The sequence below is a fragment of the Hyaena hyaena genome, unplaced genomic scaffold (assembly GCF_003009895.1).
Source record: "Hyaena hyaena isolate Hyena2069 unplaced genomic scaffold, ASM300989v1 scaffold_4, whole genome shotgun sequence".
Classification (NCBI taxonomy): domain Eukaryota; kingdom Metazoa; phylum Chordata; class Mammalia; order Carnivora; family Hyaenidae; genus Hyaena; species Hyaena hyaena.
Genome location: NW_024080636.1, coordinates 5,892,405 through 5,910,217, shown reverse-complemented (window position 1 = coordinate 5,910,217; position 17,813 = coordinate 5,892,405). Strand labels below are relative to the sequence as shown.

General features: G+C 55.4%; 1 protein-coding gene across 4 annotated transcripts in view; it reads right to left on the bottom strand.

Annotated features, from left to right (window-relative positions):
* The window catches only part of PPARA (peroxisome proliferator activated receptor alpha), a 69,728-nt gene extending 52,268 nt beyond the window's left edge, over positions 1 to 17,460 (bottom strand). The window contains exons 1-2 of one of the 4 annotated variants that reach the window (XM_039235366.1): positions 17,376 to 17,460; positions 14,688 to 14,837 (exon numbers count right to left, since the gene is read on the bottom strand). The gene's annotated coding sequence lies outside the window, so the exon portion shown is untranslated. Of the gene's footprint in view, positions 1 to 14,687; positions 14,838 to 15,526; positions 15,607 to 15,773; positions 15,911 to 17,375 lie in introns of those variants that run through there. The other 3 variants (XM_039235357.1, XM_039235374.1, XM_039235348.1) reach the window with 3 other exon arrangements.
* Positions 17,461 to 17,813: the final 353 nt, after the last annotated feature.

Genomic DNA, 17,813 nt, shown 5'->3' with positions numbered 1-17,813 from the left:
ACTGGGTCTGTGACCCATTTCAAGTTCCTCTTCCTCCTCCTCTTTATTTTTTAAATGCTTTATTTATTTATTTTGAGAAAGAGAGAGAGAGAGAGAGAGAATGCACCAGAGGGGGAGGGGCTGAGAGAGAGAGGGAGAGAATCTCAAGCAGGCTCTGAGCTGTCAGCACAGAGCCCAGTGTGGGGCTTGGAATCACGAGCTGTGAGATCATGCCCTGAGCTGAAATCAAAAGTCAGACACTTAACTGACACTTAAGCCACCCAGTCGCCCCTAGGTCCTTTACATTTCTATTTAATTTTGGAATCAACTTGTCAAATTCTATAAAAGGGCATGCTAAGATTCAATTTTGATCGCTTTGGAATCTGTAGATCATTTTAAGAAGAGCTGCCATCTAAACAATACTGAGTCTTCTGATTCAAGACCATGGGATAACTTGCCGTTTATTTAGGACTTTTAATATTTCTCTCAGCAACGCTATGCAGACTTCACTGTGTGCATCTCATGCATTTTATCCCTAAGTAGTTCCTCTTTTTTTGAGGTTTGATTATTTATTAACTTTTAATGTTTATTTATTTATTTTGAGAGAGACAGACAGAGAAAGTTTGGGGGAGGGGCAGAGAGAGATGGAGAGAGAATCCCAAGCAGGCTCCACGCTGTCAGTGCAGAGCCTGATGAGGGTCTTGAACCCACAAACCGTGAGATCATGACCCAAGCTGCAATCAAGAGTTGGATGCTCAACCGAGCCATCCAGGTGCTCTGACTTTTTAAATGTTAAACTGTTCACCCCTGGGAAGAGAAAACAACTTACAGTACCCTGAAGGGGACTTTTCATTGTCCTCTGGCTGAAAAAATTATCCGTTTTGGGTCGAGAAATCTGAAAATTGGGTTGAGAAATGATTTCTGACTTGCTGCCCCTCTCAAAGTGAGGCCTTTTCCAATTGTTTTTAACTCCTAGCTTCTTTTAAGATGATCTCTTTGTCTTTTTCAGCTGTCTTTTGTCTAGATACAGATCTGTTTTGTTTTTAATTCTGGCTGCAGCTCTGTCCGATTCTTGAGTTTGCGACTTGATGTCTTTCCTCAATGTGAGAAAATCTTCAGCCACTATGTCTGTAAATGTCGCTTCTGTTCCACTCTCCCCCTCTTGTCCTCCTAGGATTCAATTACACGTATAATAGAAGTCTCTGTATTTATATTCCACCCTTTTGTCTCTTTGTGCTTCATTTTAGGTATTATTTTCTGACCTATTTTTAAGCCAACAATTCGCCCAGCAGTTGTGTCTGCTCTGCTGCGTTACTGGCCTACGGAGGACACCACTTCTGTGTTTCCATTTTCTACTCTTGTAGTTTCTACCTGGGTATTCTTCCAATCAAGGCCCTTTCTAAATACATAATGTCTCGGGCTCTACCCAAACTCTCAACCTTGCTGTGTATCTTCCTGAATAGAGTAAGCAGGTGATTTTAAAGTTTGTATCTTATAAGCCTAACATTTGGAGTCTTTAAAAAAAATTTTTTTTTTAATTTATTTGAGAGAAAGAGACAGTGTGAGCAGGGAAGGGTCAGAGAGAGAGGGAGACACAGAATCTGAAGCAGCTCCAGGCTCCGAGCTGTCAGCACAGAGCCCGACGCGGGGCTCGAACCCACAAACTGTGAGATCGTGACCTGAGCCGGAGTCGGACGCTCAGCCGACTGAGCCCCCAGGCGCCCCTCGAGCCTGGCGGGTCCGTTTCCATCATCTATCATTTCTGTGGTTCCTGAGATCTTCTCATATGCTCGGTCAGTTTTACTGTCGGTCACTCTCTGCCAACAGCCCCGACGGGCACGGCCGCCCGAGCGCGCCGTGGATCACGCAGGCGGAAACCGTGCCGAGGGATTTTACTCATCAGTGGTGAAAATTACCACGACTTTTCAAAGGTTTTGGCAAAACAGTAAAAAACGTCCCTTATCATCAGTTGTAAATGAACCTGAGGACAAAAGATACAGTAACACGAATGCGCACTTAGTACACTGTAATCTAAAACATTAGAAACACTGAAATTCGAGTGACTTATTTCCTTGTAAAAACGTTACGAGGAGGGTGTGAGCTGCGACCGCCTCCCTCTCCGTGTAGCCCGCGGCGAGCATCTTTTCTGCGCTTTCGTAACCGCCCAACGCCCGACTGGACCGGCCCCCAACGCGTCCTCACCCCCGCCCGCTCAGCGCCCGGCAAGGTCTGCAGCGCACCCGGTGAAACGCGCGCGACGCCCCCGCCTCCTCGGACGTCTCCGTCCGTCCGTCCGTCCGCTCGCGGCCCGCGTCCACGCGGGTGGGCCGCCCTTACCGCTGCCTCTGGCTTCCCGCCGAGCGGCTCAACTCCCACCGCCGGCGCGGTTTCTGTAACCCGCTTGCGCCCGAGTCCAATCTTATGCCCAGAGTTACCACCCTTCGTTTACCTGCTGCACCGTTTTCCTCGTCCCGGGCTCCTCCCAACAGGTGCATCTGGGGCTGGAAAAGGGCGCGTGCGCCTGTCCCGGGGAGAGGGGGCGGGGCCTAAGCGCGATCTGTGCCAATCACAGTCCGGCTTTGAAAGGAGAGACGGGATTGGTCACAGATCCTTACGCACATGTGTTATCTGCATAGTGATTGGAGGACTGGAGAGCGGGTGGGCGCCCGGCAGCCTCCGTTCTGACGGAGGGAACTTGAAGGTGCGGTGACAGCCTGGTGCAATCTAACTGGTCATTGGAATTCGTGCATAACGGGACTGACAAGCGAGGACTACCTATGCTTGAGAATTTAGTCCTGGGAACAGAGGCCCAGCATGATGCTTTGTTCTGGTGTCTGCCAGGGAGGGTCCTGGCAGTCTGGGACCACCGTCACCCAGCCTCAGGGAACGAGATTAGTTAGAACTGGGCTCAGTGGTGATGATTTCCGGGTTACTGTCTTCCTAGAGGGTGGCTGTCTGGGTCTCAAACCAAAGTTTGGGACATTTCCCGGGGTCTTCCCTCCTTCCAGGCTTTATACCCCAGTTTTTACTTTTATCCACACAGACACACTGTTGAGCCTCTTAATGGCCTCATCATAAATTGGCCAACACGCCAGGGACAAACCGACTCCCAATGTCGTGTCCAACGTCTCCAGACCTTGGCCTGTCAACCGTTCACAGCCCTGTGAGCTCTCCAACGCCTCTGCCTATGTTTAAAGCTTTTGTCCACCTTTTCCGGTTGACTTTGAAACTCCTAAGCCATTATCAAAAATGGAGCCCCTCCCCTAACATTTGTAAACCACCGAATAGTTGTGACTATCAGCTCTGCAGTTTGAAATGGCTGTTTCTCTCGAGTGCTTCCTTCTGGAGCCACAGAGTATTTCTGGCCCTTAAATAACCCCCATTGACTGGTGTATGGGGGAACGACTACATTTCCTCAAGGCTTCTCCCATTTTCAGGCAATATGACTCAAATCACAGCTTTCTAATAAAATGCTAGTATAATTTTAGAACAGAAAAACTGTCGTATTTTCAACTAGCATGACGGCGCAGATCATTAAGTAGAGAGGGAGGCTTTGTCCGTTCAACGATAGTTTTAGGTGCCTTCTACGCTGGGTCATGTTCTAGGCACTGAGGGTACAGGAGCCCAGAAAATAGACAAGGTGCTCCTGCCCGGTTGCCATTCTTGCAGGGCGGGGGGAGGGGAGAAACCAACAAACGGAGCACATCCGGTTCTGGATGGAGATAAGACAGGAGGAAGGGGCTGCAGTTACAAATATGGGGTCGGAGAAGACCTCCCCATGTTGGGGATGAGCACGGCCAGGGTGTCCTTCCTTCCTGGAAACAGGGACACAGGGCTGGGAGAGTCCCATGGGCCCATGACCCCCTAATACTCTAGCACCTTCCACTGCTCATGCCCTCCATGGCCACAGCAGGAGCTCCTCCCGGGCATCGGCCGGACGGAGGGAAGGAAGGAAGCCACCATGCTCTGCCACTCACAACGCTATTATGCACGTCCCCCTAAAACTGTCCCCGCTTATGTCTGTGGGGCCTGCCCTACCCGAATGGCCTCATGAGCCGGCAACTCTGGTCCCAGCTTTTCCTCTTGGATATTCCAGAGTCATCTTTAGTTGATAAGGCTGGACACTAAACAGCTCCCTCGTATTTGAGTATGAGCAGGAGAGGCCGTGAGTTCCATGAAGACAAGATCATGGTGTGGTGTCCAATAACTGTCCCCAAGGAGGTCCGTGGATACGCGGAGCCTCGATCTCGAGCCCGTGGATATGTGACCTTGGATGGCAAAGGGGGCTCTGCAGATGTGACTGAGGGTGCTTTGTGTCCCGCCCCGCCCCCCCCCACAACCCCCCGCCAAGAGATTGGTCCATGTCCTACCTCGTCTCTGGGACTTCAGAATGTGACCTTATCGGAAACACCATCTTTGCAGCCATAGTTATGACGAGGTCACCCTGGAGTGGGGTGGGCCCTTAATCCAATATGACTGGTGTCGAGGGGGGATTTGGACACAGACACACCGCCTGAGACCACCGTGTGATGACACAGGCAGAGGCTGGACGGATGGGTCTACAAGCCAAAACAACGCCAAGCCTGACAGCCATGACCAGGAGAGAAGGCGAGGAAAGTTCCGCCCCAAGCCTCAGAGGGGAACGGCCCCTGCCGGCACCTGGACGGCAGACTTCCTGCCCCCAGAAGAGCCCAAGAACAAACTGAGTTTCAAGCCACCCAGACTGCGGTGCTGTGATACAGCTGCTCCAGGAGACAGACACGGGCACAGCCCCCTGGGCGAGGATGTGACCCTGGACCAGCCGGGCGGTGCCACCCGAGCATCCTGAGCCCTCGCAAGCGGAGAACTCTGGCTGCGATGAGGCAGAAAGGGAGGTCGGAGAGATTCAGGATGTGAGGACAACTCAACCCATGTTGCCGATTTTGACAGTAAAGAGGCCGCTAGCAAAGGGTTGTGCGAAGACTCGGGGCCGAGAACCACCTCTGGCTGACAACCAGCAAGGCAACGGGGACCGCAGATGGCATTCAAAACTCACAACTGTAGGCGCACAGGGAGGGCAGGGGGGCTCAGGCGGTTAAGCGACCGACTTGGGCTCAGGTCATGAGCTGTCCGTTCGTGAGTTTGAGCCCCGTGTCGGGCTCCGTGCTAACAGCTTGGAGCCTGGAACCTGCTTCAGGTTCTATGTCTCCTCTCTCTCTGCCCCTCTCCCCTCGCTCTCTGTCTGTCTCTCAAAACATAAATATAAAAAACAAAAAACAAAAAAAACAATAAAAAGGGGCGCCTGCGTGGCTCAGTCGGTTAAGCGTCTGACTTCAGCTCAGGTCATGATCTCTTGGTTCATGAGTTCAAACCCCACATCGGGCTCCGTGCTGACAGCTCAGAGCCTAGACCTGCTTTGGATTCTGTGTCTCCCTCTCTCTCTGCCCCTCCCCTGCTCATGCTCTGTCTCTCAAAAAGCAAATAAATGTTAAACAACAACAACAAAAACTGACTTCAAATGCATCTCGGTCATCTGATTTTTAGGGAGCCTACAGAAAGAGCGCGGTCTGCTGTTGGAAGCCAGCTCAGCACGTCATCGCACCCAGGGACGAAGGCAGCCAGGGTCACCTCCCAGCCACCTCAGGCAGTCAGCCCTGCTCCCACCTGGCGTGACGGGGCTCATGACAGCCCCGGGCAGGACACGGCCGCCTCCCTCCCCGCCGCCACAGCCACGAAGCAAGACGCCCGTCTGCTCTCAGAGGCCTTGACATCACTCGTCGTATGTTATCCTGGGAAAGGGGCTCACACTCGTCCAAGGGAATAATTTGCCTGGTTCACTGCGATCAAACCCGATGGTGTCAAGCTAATGGCACACGATTCAGCTCCTGTCCCGCCAAGTCTGCCTTTCAGGAAGCAACTGCCATGCTCCTGTGATTAACACAGACTCGCTGCGCAGAGGGCTTATCTGCTTTTAACGCTGAAGTTCAGCGGCAAAGAGAAGGCAGAGCCGGTAACTAAATGTACCATGTTTCCTGCGTGAAGGTCATCAGACGCACGATTAGAGTTAATATTCACCTAAGATTTAAACTCTGCAGAACGAAGTGGGTCAGAAGGATTTCACTTGAGCACTTAATGCCTTTAAGATAATAAGCAGAACTAAAATGGGTTCTGAAATCTCTTGGATAATTGTTCCCGACTGCCTCTTTCTTGACTTGCTTCCTTTAATGAAAGGACATTCTGAATTTAAAAAAATTTTAAATGTTTATTTATTTATTTTGAGACAGAGAGCAAGGGGGGGGGGAGAGAGAGAGAGAGAGAGAGAGAGAGAATCCCAAGCAGGCTCCGAGCTATCAGCACAGAGCCCGACACGGGCCTCTATCTCACGAACTGTGAGATTATGACCTGAGCCAAAAGCAAGAGTCGGACGTTTAACTGACTAAGCCACCGAGGTGCTCCAGGAATTCCGAGTTTTAAAGACAAATATTTTCGAGTCACCATTCAGACCACTGTAAAAACTCCGGCATCATTTGTTTTGGGACCTGCCTCGCCTCAGCCTGGGAGTCCTGCTCATCGTGAAATGCAGCGTTTTCTGAAGGCCGGTGGCTGTGCCTGCTGCCTTCCCACTGCTGCCCCAGCGCCTAGAACACAGCCTGGCACTGGGTGGGCACTGGGTAAATATTTGCTGAATAAATGCTCGAGCCCAGAAAGAAATCACTGAAGTACTCCGCGAGCGGCTGCTGGAGTGAAGGCAGAATCTAATCAGGCAGCTTCCTGGTGCCGCAGGGTCTGAAGACCCGAGGGACAAAATTCTCGCATCTAGTCTGGGGGAGGATCTCGCAAGGCTTCCTGAAGGAGGTGGTACCCGGTTGGACCTTTGGGGAATCTCAGTGGGAGGGCAGCCCGACGGGGGCTCGCAGCTCACTCAGCGGGCACAGCCCGAGCCGGCAGCACAGTCCTGGCGATGCCGGGCCGACGGAGAGCGAGGCAGCCGTGGCTCGGGGCTTTGGGGTCTGCATCTTGCCAGGACGGTGATCGTCATCAGGCCACCACGACGGCGAACCCGTGACACGTGCGTGCTTTGGAGGAAACGCACCGGGCGTTGCTAGCGCCCACGTCAGAGAGCTCCAAGCTGGACAGGTAACCCGGAGAGGCTTCCCTGAGGAAGCAACTTCAAGCTCAGATCTCCAGGGCAGAGGCCACGGGGGCGGCGTGGGGGCTGCGGGCCCGGGGTAACGCAGCGCCCCGGACATACAGGAGGCTCTGGGGGAACAGGAGCGATGCGGGCCCCTGCGAGTGAGGGCCGGGCCTTCCAGGCACGCGGGTGCTGGCGAGCAAGGGCTGCACGCGCCAGCGTGAAGGCTGACCGTCAGGATAAGCCAAGAAACACGTACAGACTTCCTACCAGGTGCCAGCTACAACCAGCCGTGGAAAGCACCGGGCGTCACCTCATCTGTCGCTGCGCAAACTGGGGGGCAGGCCAGGTGGGCCCGGGGGAGCCCGAGAACCACAGGGCACAAAACCCTGCCCCTGTCTTCCCGGGGCCGCCCACCCCCACCGCCCAGTGGGGGCTGTGAGCTGGGCCCGGAGCACGGGCTGGACAGTCTGGGTGGGAGGCCCCGGGGGGGTCAGGGGGACATCCGGGGGCCGGTGGATGTCGGACCCGAGGTCACGGCAACGCAGGCCAAGTGCACGGGCCTCCAGGGAGGAGACTGGCCGCCGGAGCCCGGAGAGGGGCGCCCAGGGCTCTGCGGAGGCGCAGGCTCAGGACCCGAAAGCAAGCGTCCACTTCCCTGGTCCCTTGACAGCGCAGCTCCGCGTGCGCAGACGCGATGACGGAAGCTGTCTTTGAGCATCGGACTGTGTGTTACCCCCTCGGCTGGGTTTCGTCTCTCATCCCCTAAAAGCCACTCCCTCACTGAGCTCTAAGTTTTGGTTCTTGCTCTCGCCCTTCCGAGACTTCGTTCTCAGAGAGCGTGCCAGTTCAGACACCGTAACGGCCATGGGTCTTTCTGGAATGCCTTCTCCAGAGTGACTTCTGCACGCTTGGAAAGCTCACATCTGAACGCACCGTGGCTGCGCGCTCCGCCGCCTCTGTCTGCTGTTCTCAGTGTGTGAATCAGCCACGCGTGTGTCTGCTTTTGCGGCCAGCTTTTCCTTCTAGAGTCCTACTGTCCCGTGCCTCCGTGAGTGCTAAAGACTACCGGCTGTCCTTGAACGTGGTTAAAAATTCACCTTCCTGTAGACTTCTGACCCAGACATGAAAAGCTAACTTTGTTGGGTTCATCTAAGTCAAGGGAACAGAGCAGAAGAAGGCCCAACATTTTCGGGCTCTGGGTTGAAAACAAAGTGCCGCCTTTTTTTCCTTTCCTGGTACGGAAATCGTGCTGAATGTCCTCTGCACCCCATTCACGCACCGAGCCCGGGACCGTGTGCATTCCTACCGCTCCTCACAGAAGGTGCTCCCTGAAATCATTCTCTTCGGGGTGGTTTCTACAGGCGGCTCCAGCTGTGTGAGCCCCCCCACCCGGCTCTCCCAGGACCCCCGCGCCCTCACTGCGCCCTCCTCCCGCATCCAGAACCTCCTTTCCCCGCGCTGGAGCGGGGCTCCACCACTTGCGCCCCGTGTCCCTTACTCACGGCCTGGCGCGCGGGTTTTAACCCTGTTTGCGCTGCTCTCTTCTCCCAGTGAACACCAGCTGCAGACACCGCGACACACTCCGCACTTTTCTCCTCGGGCCTCTAATGTTTCAGAGCCTTCTTCCCAGGGCACCGCTCCCCACGAACCTCCCACGGTCAGCGTCCTCGCACAGCAGCCACTTGGCCTTTCCGGGCCTCCTCACTGAGGAGGACGGATTAGGTTGACTGTCCTGATCTCAGAACTACAGCAAAACAGAATGTCTTCCCAGGGCTCCTGGGTGGCTCCGTTGGTCGAGTGCCTGACTCTTGATTTCGACTCAGATCATGATCCCAGAGTCGTGGGATCGAATCCCATGTTGGGTTCTATGCTGAGCGTGCATAAATTACAGATTCTCTCTTTCTCTCAGGGCGCCTGGGTGGCTCAGTCAGTTGAGTGTCTGACTTTGGCTCAGGTCATGATCTCACAGTTTGTGGGTTCGGGCCCCATGTCGGGCTCTGTGCTAACAGCTCAGAGCCTGGATCCTGCTTCAGATTCTGTGTCTCCCTCTCTCTCTGGCCCTCCCCTATTCACACTCTGTCTGTCTGTCTCTCTCTCTCAAAAATAAAAACATAAAAAAAAAAAAAGATTCTTGTTCCCTCTCTCTCTGGCTCACACATTCCCTCTCTCTCTCTCTCTCTCTCTCTCTCTCTCACAAATAAAAAAAATGAATAAATAAGAATGTCTTCCCTTCTGGAAAAGGCTCTCCACAAGCGGGCATTTCTGAGGAGAGGAGAGGAGGAAGGCAGTTCCGTGATCCTGTGTGCACTTGGCGCTGGGCTACGGGAGCCGTCACGGGGGCCCTGTGGATCCGGGAGGAAGTTTCCAGCCCAGACCCAGTGACGGAAGCTGGGGCGTCTTCCAAGTGGAGGAAGGGAGCCAGTCATCACACTCACGCCAAAGCTTCCTGTCACGGATCCCGATACCTGTCAGGGCACAGGTAGTTCAAACACTGCCCTGTTTCCACTGCAGGTCACTTCCACACCCCAGAGATGGCCCCGTTCCAGCCACACTTCAGAGGTCTCTGAGCCCTTTTCCTTTTAAACATCATTCATGTTAATTCCATCCCCGGTGCGCAGATGGAAATCCAGAAATGGAGGGGTGCCTGGGCGGCTCAGTCGGTTAAGTGTCTGACTCTTGATTTCGGCTCCGGTCATGATCTCATGGTTTGTGGGTTCGAGCCCCACATTGGGCTCTGTGCTGACAGTGCGGAGCCTGCTTGGAATTTTCTCTTTCTCTGTGCCCCTCCTTCTCTCTCTCTGTCTCTCAAATAAACAAACAAACAAACAAAAAAAAAGATAACCAAAAGTGGAAAGTAAGTGGACAGTGAACAAATAAGACTCTGACCCAGGTACCAAGCTGTCCTGTAAAATAAGCCAGAAGGAGACCATCGAATTTATCAAATTTCCTCATCCTCCTAGACGGGGCGAGTGTGCTCCTCAGGCCGGTAGCCGAACAGGTGTCAGCTTGTCCAACAACGGAAGCTGCCTGAGATGCTTCTAAAAATCCTTCTGGCAAAAAATATCCCACTTAACAGACAGGTGATAGAAGAAAACTCGCTTTTGGATAATCAAGACTGGGTCGCAGGCGGATTCTGCAATCCTGTGTTTTACAAGCCGTGTTGCTTAATGGTTAAGTCTGCGTTTACGTATCACCTCAGGCTGATGACTGTCGTCTTAGTGTATTTCAGAAGGGGACGTGTCCACGCGTCGACCTCTAAATAACCGGGTCCGTTTTAATGGAGTTTGGCAATCTGTCACCTCAGTGTGGTTATCACATAGCCACAGACTTTTTCAGTTACAAATGGCGGCGAGAAAACGTGGGGCCTCCCTCACACGTCAAACTGAAAAAAAAAAAAGGAACTAGAGCGTCCCATTCACTTAACTGTATTATGATTTCAAATCGTTCACGTGAAGCTTCGCAATCTTTGAGGCAATGAGTCATTCTGCGTGTGCTTTCCTAACCTGGACGACTCAAAGTGACTCTTTCCTAGAGGTTGACTTGCGGTCTCTAAGCTAAAAGCGTAAAGCGCGTAGACCAGACTATAAACGGCCGCTCCCCTTTATTTACAAATCCCTTGAAATGGAACAAAACGGAAGCAGGCAGAGGAGTGCTGCGTGCTGCTTCCTGGAATGTCCCCGGTGCCCACCTTCTCCCCGCAGCTGGGGCGACAGCTGGACCCCTGCCCTGTTAGATACAAGCGCTCCCCAACTCGCACAGGTGTCAACATACCCCCTGCCTACGAAGTCCGTTGATTGGCGTCTAAATCCGTGATCTCGCAGAAGGAAATAACATTCTAATTACACTCTCGGGCCATCTCATAAAAGGTCTATCGAGTACATAACATACCCCAAACCTAGTGATGAGCACAGTCGGAATCGTCTCAAGTGCAGCTACCACTTTAGAAGAGGGATGCAGTGGACACAGCACGCGGAGGTCCGGCTCGGGCACGGCGACACCGTCTCGTTGGGTGAGGGAGTGTGGTCTCTCCGTCCCAGGGGGAGGGGAGCTGCCAGATGCCAAGGGCACGTGGCAGGCAGGCCTGCTGTCTGCACAGCGAGGGGCGGCCCAGCGAAGCCAGGTGCGGGAGGATTTCACCCTCCAAGGACGAGGAACAGTGCTTTGCGGGGCCAGGGGCAGCAGAGCGAGGGCCAGTGCAAACTCTATCAGCACCGAAACGGGAGGGCGCGTCCACATTCAGAGAAAGCCCCAAACCCTCGTGACAGCTGTTCTGTCCCACTGACGTGGGACACAATCACCTACTCAGAAATGGGGGATGAGATCCATGTGAGTGGGGGTGGAGGTTTCTCTCTGAAAGCCTTTGAAAATTCATAAAACGGGGGCGCCTAGGTGGCTCAGGCGGTTGAGTGTCCAACTTCGGCTCACGTCATGATCTCACAGTTCGTGAGTTTGAGCCCCGCGTCGGGCTCCGTGCTGACAGCTTGGAGCCTGGAGCCTGTTTCAGATGCTGTCTCCTTCTCTCTCTCTGCCCCTCCCAGGATCATGCTCTGTCTCTCTCTCTCAATGATCAATAAATGTTACAAAAAAATTTTTTTTTTTTTTTAGAAAATTCATAGAATGGCCAGAGCAAAACTCCCAGGGCTGCCGGCGAGCTGAGGCTCACTGAGAAGGGGAGCCGGGGACCTGGCCTCTTCCGCCAGGGCTGCGTCCAGTGTTTTGTATTTTACAAAGAATCTTCACGCAAGCCACCACTTTTGAGCTGCCCGACCCTTCAGGTGGAGCGGAAAGGAATTCCATTTTCTGATGAGAAAGGAGCCGTCCAGAGAGGTGGGTGAAGACCCTGGGCCTGGCAGGCGGCAGCTAAGGGTCAAAGAATCCAAGCTGAGGACCCAATGCGACTGAGGACTGCTTTCCAGTACATTGAGCTGCTGCCCTGATGCAAACCCAAATGCTCAAGTACTTTTTCTGAAGCTACACGACAACCTCAAAACACACGCCGCCCAACCACAAAAATAATTCTAATGGGGCTGACGGAGCAGGGAGTCAATCCTGCGCTTCCCAGAGTGTGCACACGCTTCCAGACACCATAATACCGCCGCTACGAGACGTTACAGAAGTATATACTCCGGAGGCAAAAGAACAAACCCACCTGCCCAGAACGAAAACAATCAGACCAGGTCATGTCTGATTATCCGCAGAACCAGCTGGAAAACTCGCACACATGTGCTCTTTTCCAGAAGAAGAGGCGCCTGGGTAAGTATTTGACTCTTGATTTCGGCTCAGGTCACGATCTCACGGTTACGAGATCAAGCCCTGTGTGGGGCCCTACACTGAGTGTGGAGCCTGCTTCAAATTCTCTCTCTCTCTCTCTCTCTCTCTCTCTCTCTCTCTCTCCCTCCCTCAGCCCCTCTTTGCCCCCCCCCCAAATAAATAAATAATATAAAATTTTAAAAAAGAAATCCTTGGAAGAAGAAATAAGAAACAGGTTCTTTCATATACGGTCCGCTGGGACATCCAAGGTCTTCTGTTTGGCTCTTACCTGAAAACTATCTCAATACCAAGAGGGAAATTAAAGCTCATCGCCAAGTTTTCCTGACACGGCCTTAAAGGTGAGTGCCCTGGTTCCCCGTCGCCAACAAGGCTTCCGTCACAGATGCAGCAAGTGTCTGCACCACATGCAGAAACTATGCCCTTCTTTGAAATGTTTGTGGAACGTTCAAGAGAGGGATTTGCCGCCAGCAAGAACAAAAATAAAGAAAAGCTCCTCAAATTCAGGGTGAAAAAAAAAAGCAGAAATTGCACAGGCCACACCTCCCTGCGCTGCAACAAAGGTTCAACAGAAGCACCAGCCCCTTGGAAGCAGAGCGACTCACGCTGTGTACCTTTAAGAATATTCAGGCGCGGGGTGCCTGGGAGGTTCAGTCCGTTGAGCAGCCGACTTAGACTCAGGTCATGATCTCATGGTTCATGGGTTAGAGCCCTGCGTCGGGCTCTGTGCTGACAGCTCAGAGCCTGGAGCCTGCTTTGGATTCTGTGTCTCCCTCTGTCTCTGACCCTGCTCTGCTCACACTGTCTCTCTCTCTCTCTCTCTCTCTCAAATAAATAAATAAATAAAATATTTTTTAAAAAACTAAAAAAGAATATTCAGGTGCAGGGACCGTGGGAGAGGAAAAAGAGAAAAGAGAATTTGTTATGTTTACAATCTGCACTAAGCAAAGGAACATTTAATTAATTTTTTTAAAAGTGTATTTATTTTGAGAGAGAGAGAGAGAGCGTGCACACATGAACAGAGAAAAGAGAAGAGAGACGAGGGTTAAGAGAGACTCCCAAGCAGGCTCTGTGCTGCCGGCACAGAGCCCCATGTGGGGCTTGATCCCGTGAACTGTGAGATCCCGACCTGAGCTGAAATCAGGAGTCAGACCTTTAGCTGACTGAGCCACCCAGGCGCCCTACCATTTTTTTTTTTAATTTTAAAGACGCCTTAAAGAATAGTTGTCATAGGAACACATTTGCTCATCGCATGTGAGAAAAACCTGGCTGGTCTGCCAACGACCAAACAGTAAGATGTTTTGACAAAAATACTCTCCATTCTAGACCCCCTAGAACCAGCTTTTAGGATGAGGACAATCTCCAACTTTCTTTTTTGTGTTCTGGTATAAAAACCAGTGTCATGAGCAGATCCATGGTTGTCTTGCTCAATACTGAGCGCATTAGCCTGTAGCAGCTACTCAGTAAATATTTGCGGAATGAATAGATAATATATACATTACACACAATAACATATAGACACTCACACATTAAGGGACTGGCTAAAAAGTAACTGCACCTAAGCACAGTGGAATAGCACACCCTCATTTAAAACGATGAGGCAAAAACATTTATTTCACTCGGCAGGACTTCTTGTTACCCAAGAGTCAGAGATACAGAAGCTGACGGCAAAACGGTTTCTATCGAAGAAACATGCCTTGTCTCTCATCTCTCTCATTCTCTGTCTCTCTCGCACTCACGACGTTGAAAAATCTGCTTACGAGCCTGACAGACATGAGCCAGTAAAAGCTATTTCATGATTATGGGATGTCTCTTATTATATGGCTAAGGTCTGAGGAAAGAGAAAGACGTTTTCTCTCCCGTGGGTCAATCTGCTTTCACTTCGGAGTTGTACAGAATCGTGTCCCATCCCCTGGGTGGCCCCTTGCGGACGGTGGCGGCTCCCTTGTGGCCGCTTGTCCAGGCCACCTGCTTGATACTCGAATCAGCCTGAACGCAGCAAGGAGCCACCACGCTGTTCGGTACTTGTCACCACCTGTAACTGCAGTGTCTGTCATGGAACTGTAAGAAACCAGTTCAAATGTCGGGTTTTATATCACACAGAACCCACCTGCTATAAAGGAATGAAATTCCCAGTTAAACAAACCCAAGAACCAGCAACTCAGCACGGCCAGTATTTATCTCACTTTCAAAGCACAGAAAACACACCTAACTGTGCACCACTGAGTAAGAGTTAACCCCCGCATGGCCAGTGTGTAGGGCAACAAGAAGTAAACGCTCAAATATGTCGGTCTGGATACACGAGCCAATCAACCCTTCCATTTACCTGTGATGACAACTTCTTAGTGCTGAGCCTGGGTCACCGGGAGCGGTTCCTTCACGGGGGCAGGGCCTTTCACGGCAGCCTTGGCCGTCAGAAGGTAAAGGAGGAAATGATGACGATGTGTCCTCTGGACTGTCCCCAACTCTCCACCACCTTGGAAGAGGAAAGTCACCGTGACCCTACTTGGACAGCAGTGGAAAATCCTATGCCCCCCTCCCCCGCCCCCCGCAGCGGCCCCCAAAGAGGAGGGGGCTCTGGGGCCAGGGTGGGCGTGCAGCCCCGAAGGTCCCCGAGCGCCGCGCAAAATCCCAGACGTCAGACCACCGTGGGCTTTTCTTAGGAAGACGTTGACACTGACACTGGACGCCGAGCCTCCCTGCAACTTAAGAAGGCGGGGAAAGCACGGACACGCAGCGGTCCGTCCCCGGTCGGCGTGCGGTGGGCGTGGGGGCAGAGCCCGGCTTCCGGACGGCGGCCCGCACCGCCCCGCGCCCCCCGGGGCCGCGCCTCCGGGACGCGGGGAGACCAGGGCGCGGAAGCGGCGCGCCGGACCCGCGAGGCCGGGCTCGGGAGAAACGTGGCGCGGCGCCGCTGCCCTGGGTCGTCCCGGCCGCGGCCGGGGCGCAAAGTGCGGCAGCGACTCCAAGCCGCTCCGCGGGGGAGTATCTCCCGTCCGTCCGCAGCCTCGGGGGTCCCGGGGTCCCGGCCTGCGGATACCCAGCCCCGGGGATCCCAGGGGTCTCAGGTGACGCCCCCCGTCGGTGACGCCCCAAATCGGCAGCGCCGAGGGAAGGGCGCGCCCTAGGCCCCCGCCCGGTAGGCCTTCCCTCCCGCGGGACAACCTGTGGACGCGGCGTCTCCGGAGGCGTCCTGGGCGCTCGGAGGGAGGCCCGGCAGGGGGCGGCCCCCCTGGGCCCGAGGATCCCCCGCGGCCGACCCAGCGCTCTCGGCCCGCGCCCCCGGGTCCCGCGCATGCGCCGCCCGGCCCGGCCCCTCCCCTGGCCGCCGCAGCTCCGGGTCCCGAGAAGGGGAGGCCCGGTCCGCGGACCCCCCGCCCGCTCGCGCGCGCGCCCGCCCGTCCGCGAGCACCTGGGGCCGGTCCGCCGCCTGCGGGTCCCGCCGGGCGAGCGCGCCCAGGGAGGCGGCGCGGGGCAGGGCGCTAGCTGCCGCCGCCTCCGCCCCCGCCGCCCGCTGCCCCCGCCGCGGGGCCGCCTCGTCCCCTGCCCATGCCCGGCGCCGCCTCCCCGGGCCCGTGCCAGCCGCGCCCCCCGCGGCACGCGCCGCCCCTCGGCCCCCCGCCCCGGCCCGGCTGCGCGGGCGGCTCGCGCGGGTGGCCGCCGGAAGCCCCGCCCCGCCCCGGGCCTCCGGCCTTGCCCCGGGCGGGACACACCTCCCCGGCGCCGGCGCCCGATTGGCTGCACGCGGGGTCGGAGGCGGGGCCGCGGCCTCGGAGGCTCCCACCTCGTGCCCGGCGGCGGCCGCACCAGCGGGGAAACTGAGGCCGGGGAGGCGGAGGGACTGCCGGGGTCCCCGGGCGGGCGGGTGGGGCAGCGGACGCAGCTGGAAGCAGGGAGGGGCTGAGGTCGCGGCGGGGGCTGGCGCGAGGCCGCGGGACCCTGGGGGTTCCCGCCCGGCGCCCAGGCCACGCTGGCGAGGCCCCTCCGCCCTCGGGAGCCCTGGCCTCCGACCAGCCGGTCTAGACCCGGGCGGAGGCGCGAGAGCCCCCGAGTCCCGGGGTGCGCGGGGTGCGCGGGGTGCGCGGAGTGCGCGGGGTGGGGGCAGGCGGGAAGAACCAGTCCCAAGGACCCCGGAACGCCCGAGAAGGAGAAAGAGAACGCGAGCTGGGAGGACGCGTCAACAGGTGGCGGAGGTGCCGCGGTGCGCGGGGGACGGAGAGGGGTGAAGGGCAGCGGGGACAGCGCGGAGACGCGCGGCCAACTCCGACCACCCGCCCCGCACCCGCACCCCGGCTGCGGGAGAGCCGTGCCCCCTCCCGCCGTGCGTCAGGGGACAGGGCCTGACTCTGTGCCCAGCCAAGGCGCTGGGCCCCCGCCCGCGCAGGGGGAGGCCGCGGCCGGCCAGCCAATGACGACGAGCAGGGGGGAGGCTGCAGAGCCGCTCTGTGTGCGCCGCGACGCACGGAATGCGCAAAGCCCCCGGTGCCAGCGCATCAGGACACCCCTCCCTTGGGAACGAAATGTGTGCTATGCCAGCTTTCCTCCCTGCCCAACCGCCGCTCCTGCCGCCGTTCTATTTGTAGCGGCGGGCGCCCGGGGGACCTGCTCGGGGCAGGAAACCCAGCGCGGACAAACCCCCACATTCCGCAGGGACTGGGGCCCAGGCCGCACCTGGCCCTTTCACAGACACTCTTCAACTCGCCTGTGTGATCGGCTCCTAGGTGTGGTGAACTTTGCCCCACCCTGCAGACACCCACATAACCTTCCCACTCGCACAGCGACAAGCCCAACTTTTATTGCACATCCTAGCAATAGCCAGCATTTGCGTTATGCTTCGGTTTTCAAGGTGATCCTAGTTATGTGCTGGCTCTTGCATAGCTTGTGCAGGCAGCAGAATGTCTATGAACGCAGCTAGGAGCCTCCCCCGCCCCTGCCCTGGGTGTCATGGATATAAGCAGCAAGGGAGGTACAGAGCTCATGTCCTCATGAGGACATCCAAGTTCAAAGACGTCACCTGACACACTCCAGATCCCAGGCTGTGAAGAACCGAGAATCCAAACGCAGGGTGTTGGCTCCTCTTCCCAGATCCGCTGTGATGGTCAGCCCCGAGCCCCGTTCCACCAGGCAGCCGGGAAGATCTGGTAAAAATCGTTTCCAGGGAGGACAAAGGAGTGGTGTTTACATCTAGCAGAGTGGAGGAATTATATTCTTGGGTTCTTGGGGCTCCCGAGGTTTTAGGGAGACAAAAGTCTGTTTTTCATGCATGTGCTCGAAGTCGTCACTTTTGAACAAAGTTGTCACTTTTGAACAACAGCTTCCACCTCCCACGCCGCCAGGTACAAACAGCTCCATGAAACAGCTCCAAGCATGGGGGCAGGGGCGTGGGTTTCTGTTGGCCATGAAGAGCCTGTCACACACTTCCCCCACAGGAGAAACTGTCACAAAGGACACA